We start from the raw sequence: 10,366 nt of genomic DNA on the forward strand, positions 1-10,366 counted from the left end.
AGAATACTAATGTCAAGCTGCACTAAAAAAGTGAATTTCAGAATAAGAGCATTTCTTAACTAGGAAATGAATTCGACAAACTAAGTATTAATCACTGTAACAGTACAGGTTTTACTTCACGAGGATCCGGGATGAATCCTCAGATAGGCAGTCACGACTTGTTTTCTGACGCTTACCGTAAATCTTTAGTGCAGAATATCGGAATCGATCTCACGTCGAGGCTGGCTTGAATGCCTCGCTTTCACCACTGGAGCCAGTCAGCGCACAAATTCCATTCCGTACAGAACTACTGGAACTTTTGGCAGTTATCCTGTATTCGCGAAAACCTTTGTAGACTAATTTTGACCCTGGAGAAAATATTTGAGTTATATCAGACGGTAATAAAATTTACTTTTTAAAAGGGATGGAGATGTGGAGGCATGACAAAACACTTTTTAAAAAAGTTTAAAATAAGTGACTACAACTATGATTAAAAGGCAACGGCCTTGCCGCGGTGGATACACCGGTTCCCGTCAGATCACCGAAGTTAAGAGCTGTCGGGCATGACCGGCACTTGGATGGGTGACCATCCAGCCGCCATGTGCTGTTGCCATTTTTCGGGATGCAGTCAGCCTTGTGATGCCAACTGAAGAGCTACTCGACCGAACAGCAGCGGCTCCGGTCAAAGAAAACCATCATAACGACCGGGATAGCGGTGTGCTGACCACACGCCCCTCCTATCCACATCCTCAACTGAGGATGACACGGCAGTCGGATGGTCCTGATAGCCCCCTTGTGGCCTGAAGACGGGGTACTTTACTATGATTAAAAATATAGCTTTATTTGTGGTCAAGTTGTTGACCATATGACTCTCAAGAGCAACAAAAATAGATACGTGCAGTTGTGCAAGGAATACACTTCGTGTCTCCTCGTTATGTAAATTTATAAATAGGGCATGGATCTAGGGAAATGAAAATTCATGTATTTTATTTATTTACTGTACCCGGAACATTCCATCTTCTCCGCCAGGAATGCTACTATAAGAACTGTGAATGGCTGTCGCCACAGAAGCAGAAATAACCAAAGACACACTAGGATCGCTAACAATGTTTTCTGGTAGAATAGTAACTTTTTACTTAAGAAGTATATCGGCGGTAACAACTGTTATGCCTGAGGTTACGAAATTCTGTGACGAACAACCTACTCTAAATGCATCCATGAAGTGTTTCTTTTTTAAAATAATATGACACTCAGTACAAAATTTTTTCCCTAACAAAGAGAGATTCCTGCTCATGTTGTGAAAAGTGTACACTAGTAGTTGTCCCTGATAGGGTTCTGGATCATCGAGGCCAGTATTCCAGTCTTTGTGCCATTGTAAGAGATGGTCAAATCGTTTCCGTTTGGAGGCGTTGCCGCTGCGTATCTGCAACGTAGCGTGATTCCGATGCTGCAGTATAACCAGCGACTTGTAGGAAAGGATTCAGGGTGGCATTCGTCTTTTTTCGACATTCATGTGGTAAATGCGGAAACCTTAACGAAGGCGATATTATTACCAAATGCGTCCTAACAAGATCAACGTGCTGTCATTCTTTTCTTTGCTGCCGAAGGACAAACACCGGCAGACATCCATCGGAGAACAAAGAACGTGTACGGGGCAGCATGTCCGTCGAAAACCACCGTTGTGGAATGTTGCGTCAAGGGGTGCAGCTTCTTTATGGTAACGCACGTTTCCGTATCACGAATGTCGTAACCCGGAAGTTACGCCAACTCAAGTCGGAGTCACTGGAACACTAATCCTGATGTCTCTCCTTGCGATTATCGCGCCTTCGGTTCTTAAAATAGATTTTGAAGGGTCGACGATTCATGTCGGACGAGGATGTTCAGCAGGCAGGTATGGATTTCTTCACGCAGCAGGACAGGGTGTGTTACCAAACGGGTATCTTCAACCTGGTTCGTCGGCGTGGTGATTGTCTCATTGCTCACGGCGATTTTGCCAGATCGGCATACCATGTCAGGACTATACGGCCTTCGGACGGGAACTTTCTGGTCACTCGTTATACTTTTGCATTTTCATTCGTTATTCCGAGGAGCAGAGCAAGTTTTTTGGGATCCGGTTCATTATAAAATCATTAAAATACTTTGTGAGATGATAGCCGGGGGGAGGGGGGGGGGGGGGGAGGGAGGCTACGCAACTGGGTAAAAACGAAAGCGGGCCTCCGGTTCCAACCATACAACTAAAGGGTACCTCAAGAAAACCTTGGTCAGAATTGGGACATTGGAATTACTTCTCATTTATTTCTAGAGCAATGTTATCCAGCAAAAACTTTTGTGTGGCAGCCAGAATATGCTGAACCTTGTAGTTCACCCAGAATAGAAATATTGCCACAACTAAAAGAAAACAGCCCTCGGTCATTAATTTTTAACGAATTAACCGGGTTTCGACACTGCTAGGAGTGTCTTCCTCAGAATTTGCACCAAAGAATGGTCTATAACATGGTCACAGAATTATGACTAAAAAAGCATGATACAAATTATAAGTACGGAATTATCGTGAAAGACTGGCGGTACTTATATGTCATTTATGAAATGAAACTCGGTTAATTCGTTAAAAATTAGTGACCGAGGGCAGTTTTCTTTTAATAGTAACTATTCACGGTCTCTGAACGTGCAGCCGTGTACAAAATTTAGAAATATTGCCTCTAACAGCAGAGGGATCGCCTTCAATTTTTTATATTATGTGCATGGGGTTTCGAAGTCTTTGCATTAAACGACTAGGGGATTACGTCATGAGAAGCAACTTTTATTACAGACAAAATGTATTCTGACGTTTCTCGACGACACTAAGCATCTTTCATTATTTCTCGGCCCTGGGACCACGAGATTTCACCGAACTAGCAGGGCCTGACAACCAGGTGTCGGTGGCTAGTACCTACCCCAGTATATTCATACAGTCGTTTCAACAACAAAAAAGCCTTAAGAATGGGTGTCTGTAAGAGAAGAAACGTATTTTAGACGCGGATTAGGAAGCTGGGCCTATCTTCTTTCATCCTCTTTCATACGGGGCTGATTACTAGATTACGGGCAATACATTGTGCATAACCACGTCACAGAGTACCTACGACCTATGGCCTCTCAGGGACATAACCAATGCAAAGTACTTTTAGCACCGCCGGGTAGTGTCAACAAGCATTTGGTCTCTGACTAAAGTTGTTCCCTCGTTGCCTGATGCAAAGAGTTTGAATCATCCTGCACGTCAACCTCAGGCTATACAATTCCTTATGCGATAATATTCTTCTGCGGGCTATTTTTCTTTGCTTCGAAATGAAAATATGATTAAATACTGAATATATTGAAGCACATAAAAATAACCGAATTTCACTTAACCGTATTCTATATGTTATAATAAAATAACTCACTTTAAACAGTTCACCATCATTTCATTTTATTATACAGCATGCCTGAAGCTCTTCTACCTCTGGGAATGGGGTTTAAAACCAACTGATACCGCTGCTTCATTGCTCGCGGGGAAACTTTTAATAAAGCTCAGGATGTGGCAACAATGCAGAGCACGACGACTATGTGGCTGTCGTAGTTGAACGACAAGGTTTTTTTTTACCAATACAGTGCCTACGACCTGGCGCCTCTTAGTGACCTAATCGATGTAAAAGACTCTTAGCCCCTGAGGGAGGCGTCAGCGGACATTTGGTCTCTGACTAAAGTCGTTCCCTGGATGCATGATGCAGTTTGAAACACCCTGCACATCAGGCTCAGTTTGTGCAACTCCTTTTGCAACAACATTCTTCTGCGAGGCACTTTTCTTTGGTTTCCTCTAAGAACTGAACCTAAATGATATGTATAGTTACAACCAGAAAAAGGAAACCGTAATATTAGTTTAAAAAACAAAATTTGGAATTATTAAACAATAAGTTTTAATAGGAACTTTTTTATTTTAAAATGCTGTGATATGCGTGATTAGGGGTCCAGGAAACATCGTACCTCGGCAAGATAAGTGACACAAGTCGAAAAACTGCATTTGGACTTTATGTAAATGAAAAATACGTTTGACGTGCCCAAACGTTCACGAAAAATACACTCCTGGAAATTGAAATAAGAACACCGTGAATTCATTGTCCCAGGAAGGGGAAACTTTATTGACACATTCCTGGGGTCAGATACATCACATGATCACACTGACAGAACCACAGGCACATAGACACAGGCAACAGAGCATGCACAATGTCGGCACTAGTACAGTGTGTATCCACCTTTCGCAGCAATGCAGGCTGCTATTCTCCCATGGAGACGATCGTAGAGATGCTGGATGTAGTCCTGTGGAACGGCTTGCCATACCATTTCCACCTGGCGCCTCAGTTGGACCAGCGTTCGTGCTGGACGTGCAGACTGCGTGAGATGACGCTTCATCCAGTCCCAAACATGCTCAATGGGGGACAGATCCGGAGATCTTGCTGGCCAGGGTAGTTGACTTACACCTTCTAGAGCACGTTGGGTGGCACGGGATACATGCGGACGTGCATTGTCCTGTTGGAACAGCAAGTTCCCTTGCCGGTCTAGGAATGGTAGAACGATGGGTTCGATGACGGTTTGGATGTACCGTGCACTATTCAGTGTCCCCTCGACGATCACCAGTGGTGTACGGCCAGTGTAGGAGATCGCTCCCCACACCATGATGCCGGGTGTTGGCCCTGTGTGCCTCGGTCGTATGCAGTCCTGATTGTGGCGCTCACCTGCACGGCGCCAAACACGCATACGACCATCATTGGCACCAAGGCAGAAGCGACTCTCATCGCTGAAGACGACACGTCTCCATTCGTCCCTCCATTCACGCCTGTCGCGACACCACTGGAGGCGGGCTGCACGATGTTGGGGCGTGAGCGGAAGACGGCCTAACGGTGTGCGGGACCGTAGCCCAGCTTCATGGAGACGGTTGCGAATGGTCCTCGCCGATACCCCAGGAGCAACAGTGTCCCTAATTTGCTGGGAAGTGGCGGTGCGGTCCCCTACGGCACTGCGTAGGATCCTACAGTCTTGGCGTGCATCCGTGCATCGCTGCGGTCCGGTCCCAGGTCGACGGGCGCGTGCACCTTCCGCCGACCACTGGCGACATCATCGATGTACTGTGGAGACCTCACGCCCCACGTGTTGAGCAATTCGGCGGTACGTCCACCCGGCCTCCCGCACGCCCACTATACGCCCTCGTTCAAAGTCCGTCAACTGCACATACGGTTCACGTCCACGCTGTCGCGGCATGCTACCAGTGTTAAAGACTGCGATGGAGCTCCGTATGCCACGGCAAAATGGCTGACACTGACGGCGGCGGTGCACAAATGCTGCGCAGCTAGCGCCATTCGACGGCCAACACCGCGGTTCCTGGTGTGTCCGCTGTGCCGTGCGTGTGATCATTGCTTGTACAGCCCTCTCGCAGTGTCCGGAGCAAGTATGGTGGGTCTGACACACCGGTGTCAATGTGTTCTTTTTTCCATTTCCAGGAGCGTGTAACGAAATTTATTGCCAACAATACTTAAATTTAAAAGAGCTTATTCTATTTCAGTACAAGTTTTATAGAATTAATTGTTTAAGTCGCGTTTTCTCAAATATTGTATTTTTGAGTTGCGTCTCTGTTCTTGCCGCAGTGCGATAGATCAATTTGCAGTAAAATCGGATGAAAAATATTAGGTCTCCATTTTCGAGACGTCTACATCTACATCTATGCTTCGCAAGCTATCTTAATGTGTGTGCGGCAACTTGATTCGCGTTTTCCCTGTTCCACTCGCAAAGGCGCATCGTAAGGACGACTGTCGGGAAACCTCAGTATTTCCCGAACTCTCTCATTCTGATCATTTCAGCAGAACTGTCTCATTCTGATCAGATATTTTACAGGCGTTGCTGTTTGCATATAACCAGTAGTGTCTACAATAGTGGTTTTCTTCGCCTATTTATACGTAATACGCTACATTTATTTTCGTTCAGGGTCAGCTGCGAGTCCCTGCACTATTCAGGATTTCTGCGAGGCCTCCCTGCATTTGGGTGGAGTCTTGTGGCTTTGGGACAGCATCATCTGCAAGGAGCCTCGTGGAGCTTCCGATGTTGTCCACTAGATCGTTTGTATACACACATAAGCCAAAACATTATGACACTGCCCACCACGAAGTTGGATGCGGCCTAGTGTCGTTGCAGGCACGTGATACGATATGAAAAGTATGTAGGCGCAGCAGAGACAGATGGCGATCACTCTAGAGAAGAGGCAGCCTGCAAATAGGGAAATCCACTGATATAAGCAACTTTGTCGAGGACGGATTATTATTGTGCAAGGCATGTGAACGAGTATCTCGAAAACGGTGAAGCTGGTCGAATGTTCATGTGCTGCTGTCGTAAACATCTACAGAAAGAGGTAGACAGACAGTGAAACTACCATTAGGCGCTAAATGGCTGGACGTCGATGACTCTTCACAGAACGTGTGGTTCGGAGGCTTGTCTGCCCTGTAAAGTAAGACAGATGATGGTGTGTGGCATCTCCGCCGAAAGAACACAATCCTGGTGCACGCACAAGTCTTTCGGAGCACACTGTCCATCGTACGATGTTGAGAATGGACCTCCACAGTAGACCATTCCTACGTGTCCACATGCTGGCCCAGCGATACCGTCAATTGCGATTGCAGGAGGCACGGGACCATCGGCTCAAAGGAAACCTGTCGGCTCTTCTGGTGAATCACATTTTGCCTACATTAGATCGATGGTCGCCTTTACAAACGCTATCATCGAGGAGAACAACTTCTCGAAACGTGCAGCATTCCACGGTCACAGGCTGGTGGGTGGCAGTATTGCGCTACGAGTGACGTTCTCCTGAGCTTGCATGGGATCTGTGGTAGTAATCGAAGACACCCAGACAGCTGCGAACCACCTGCATCCCTTCATGCTTTATGTCTTCCCCGACGGCAATTTCATCTTTCAGCTGTATAATTGTTCTTCTCTCGGAGCCAGCGGCTCGTTCTTTAACCGAATTACACGGCCTGTGCGTAGACATCTGATACCACATACCTCCATAAACCTACCAAAAGCTGTCTGGTCTCTGATATTTTGTTCCAGAGATGGACAAAAAAGCTAATATGAAGGTCGTCATAATGTTTCGGCTCATCAGTGTACATTGTAAACTGTAACGGCCCTATCACACTTAGTTGGGGTACTCCTTAAATTACCTTTACATCTCTCGATTTTGTTGCCTTCAGAGAGACAAGGAACATGGCATCAATCTGAAGCCGATGTCTGCCCCGGTCTGGTCCTCGAAAACGAACAAAGTGACGTTCGTTCCGCAAGATCTCTGTTCGCTGAATCTATGTTGGTTCTTAAAGAGGAGACTTTCGGTCTCCTGAAACGTCGTAATGCGTGAGCATACGTGAGCAGCAGTTTGACGTCAGGGATATAGACCTATAATTATATTCATCTGTCCTAAGACCCTTCTCGAAAAGGAGAATGAATTCCGCTCCTTTCCAGTCGCTAGATAGCTCTACCATTTGTTGTTCCAGAGACGTACGATGAAAGACAGCTACAGGGGAGCAATTTATTTCGCTTAATGTCTGGTAGGTCGTACAGGTATCTCATCTGGTCCAGATGCCTTGCCACTATTAAACTACTGCGGTTTGTTTTCTATTCCGTGGCGCTTGTTCCAGTGTCTCACATCTCGCCGTTCATACGGTTGTTGAAAAGAGGGATAGTATTACGAACTTCCACGGTGAAGCAGTTTTGGAGGACCGAATTCAGTATTTCGGCAATCTCCCTCTGATCTTCCGTTTCGTTGGCAGTATGGGCACTGATCGAATGAATAGATGATTTCGATCTGCTTACTCATTTTACATGAACCAGAACTTCTTGGAGCTTTTAGTCAGATCGGTTTGCAAAGTTTTGCTTTCAGACTCATTGAACGCCTCTCTCACTGCACACCCTACGCTCATTTTTAATTCGTTCAGTTTATATTTTTCAGCTAGATTTTGAATTCGCTCAAATCTGTGATAAAGCTTTCTTTGCTTCCATAGAAACTTTCTGACACAGCTATTAAACCACGGTGGATCTTTCTCAACCGTTAAAACCTTTCTCTGAACATACTTAACTACGGCGTGTTCTACGATGCTTCACATCTTCGTCCTCTTCAAATGAATATTTAATGTTGATAGTCAGATGTCTGTCACTCCTGTGAAGCAAAAATAGTATCCTTTCTTTCTTAATATTCGCTGTAAAACACACTGTCATTGGTGATATCACAGCGGTAGGAACGTTGATGCCCTCCTCTGAATTAGCTGATTCGAAAAGTTCATGTCTATTTGTTGCTAGCGGGTCTTATAGCAGGTTACTCAGAGAAGTATATAAGTGGAGAAGAGACGATTGGGGAATCATTCTAGTGACGAAATGGACCGCAAATGCCGGCCGCGGTGGTCTAGCGGATCTGGCGCTGCAGTCCGGAAAGGCGGGGCTGCTACGGTCGCAGGTTCGAATCCTGCCTCGGGCATGGGTGTGTGTGATGTCCTTAGGTTAGTTAGGTTTAAGTAGTTCTAAGTTCTAGGGGACTTATGACCTAAGATGTTGAGTCCCATAGTGCTCAGAGCCACTTTTTTTTTGGACCGCAAATGGGAAAATCCACTGATGAAAGTGACTTTGCAAAGGGCCTAATGTTATGGCTCGGCATCTGGGAATGAACATCTCAGAAACAGCGAAGCTGATCGGCTGGTCATGTGCTTCTCTAATGAGCATCTGTGGAAAGTAACTGAAGGCGACAATACGTCGGATGTCTATGCTTCATCGCGGAACCATCGAATGTCTCGGCTGGAGGCTAGCCAGCTCTGCAAATCAGGATAAGGGGATCTGAGGACAGTGTACAGTGCTGGTGCATGTACAATGATTTCAGAGCCTACCGTTCAGTGCACATTGTCAAACATTAGGCTGCGCAGCAAATGATGGCAACGTGTTTCCATGTTGACCCAACGGCATTACAACTGAAATGGCTTATTAAGACTGGGCCGTGAATCAGTGTTGCCTTGTCGGATGCATTGCGTCTTCTGTTACAACAGGCCGTTGGTCGTGTCTGGTGCAATCCAGACGAGCGGCAGCTCGAAGCATGTGCTGCGCCACGATGGTTTCAGCATTACACTATGTCACCTGAGCTGCAGTGGGACCAGTGGTAGTAATCGAAGGCACCATGACAGCGGAGGGCAAGTGTCCGTTTTCGTGCTGCATTGCCTTGGGGGTCATGATAGTGAAGTCACGTCGATGTCTTTGGAACTAAATTCGCCTGGTGTGAACCTGATTGACCACATGTGGGATGATATAGTACACCACCTCTGAGCCCACAAGCCACTGGCATACAATTTGCTGGAAGTGAACAACCTGTGAGTACATCTGGTGCAACATACCTTCGGAAACCTTCCAGGGAATTCTCAACTCCAAGCCACACAGAATCGCTATTGTATTGCGTTCCAAAGGCTGACAATCACGCTATGAAGTAGGTGCTCATTTTTTGGCTCATCTTGTCTATTCAAGTCAGATTTAATTTCGTGTATAGATCATGAGTTATTTAATCTTCAGAGCGTTTTGGTCAAGAGCAACTTCCTTTTACACAAAGGTCCGTCAGTCAACTCCTCTGACTGTCTCCAAAACTACTGCACAAAAATTAACTTGTTTGGTATCAGACCCTTTAAAGAAAAGTGCGATTTCCGCCTACTGGTGCAAAGCACCTATTCGGTGTGTGCGGACGCATGGCCCAACTTAGTCTGACATGCCGAGGGTCGGGGCTCTGAGCACTATGGGACTTAACATCTATGGTCATCAGTCCCCTAGAACTTAGAACTACTTAAACCTAACTAACCTAAGGACAGCACACAACACCCAGCCATCACGAGGCAGAGAAAATCCCTGACCCCGCCGGGAATCGAACCCGGGAACCCGGGCGTCTGACATGCCGCAGCTACTCATTCAGTAACCGTGGAAGCCACGATACCCCTAGTAGAGTGCTCGCGTTGAGAAAACTGCATTCCTCCATAGGATGGGTCACTGCAGAGGACATTTATACAAATCCTGCACCACACATTTTTGGCTATGAGTCTACGCCAGTTATCACTCTCACCATTACGTAGTCGTCAGACTACTTGAAGAGTAAGCATTTTCCAATCTGCGATCTGAAGTTTTCCCGGCGTATTTCCAATTTGAATAGTTCTCGGGTGGCGTCGTAATTTCTTCACAATATTTCGGCAGACGTACACGCTGCCATCTTCAGGTGGTTCCTGACGAATGCTGTGCCGTTCCTCTCGGCGCCCTATATATACTAGTCGTTATTCCCTCCACCGTTCCTCTCCTGGTGTCTTTGGTGCGGCCAACTTTTCCA

General features: G+C 46.2%; 1 pseudogene; it reads left to right on the plus strand.

Annotated features, from left to right (window-relative positions):
• Nucleotides 1–475: 475 nt before the first annotated feature.
• Nucleotides 476–592, plus strand: LOC124555788 (annotated as a pseudogene).
• The last annotated feature ends 9,774 nt before the right edge of the window (nt 593–10,366 follow it).

The sequence above is a fragment of the Schistocerca americana genome, chromosome 1 (assembly GCF_021461395.2).
Source record: "Schistocerca americana isolate TAMUIC-IGC-003095 chromosome 1, iqSchAmer2.1, whole genome shotgun sequence".
Lineage (NCBI taxonomy): Eukaryota > Metazoa > Arthropoda > Insecta > Orthoptera > Acrididae > Schistocerca > Schistocerca americana.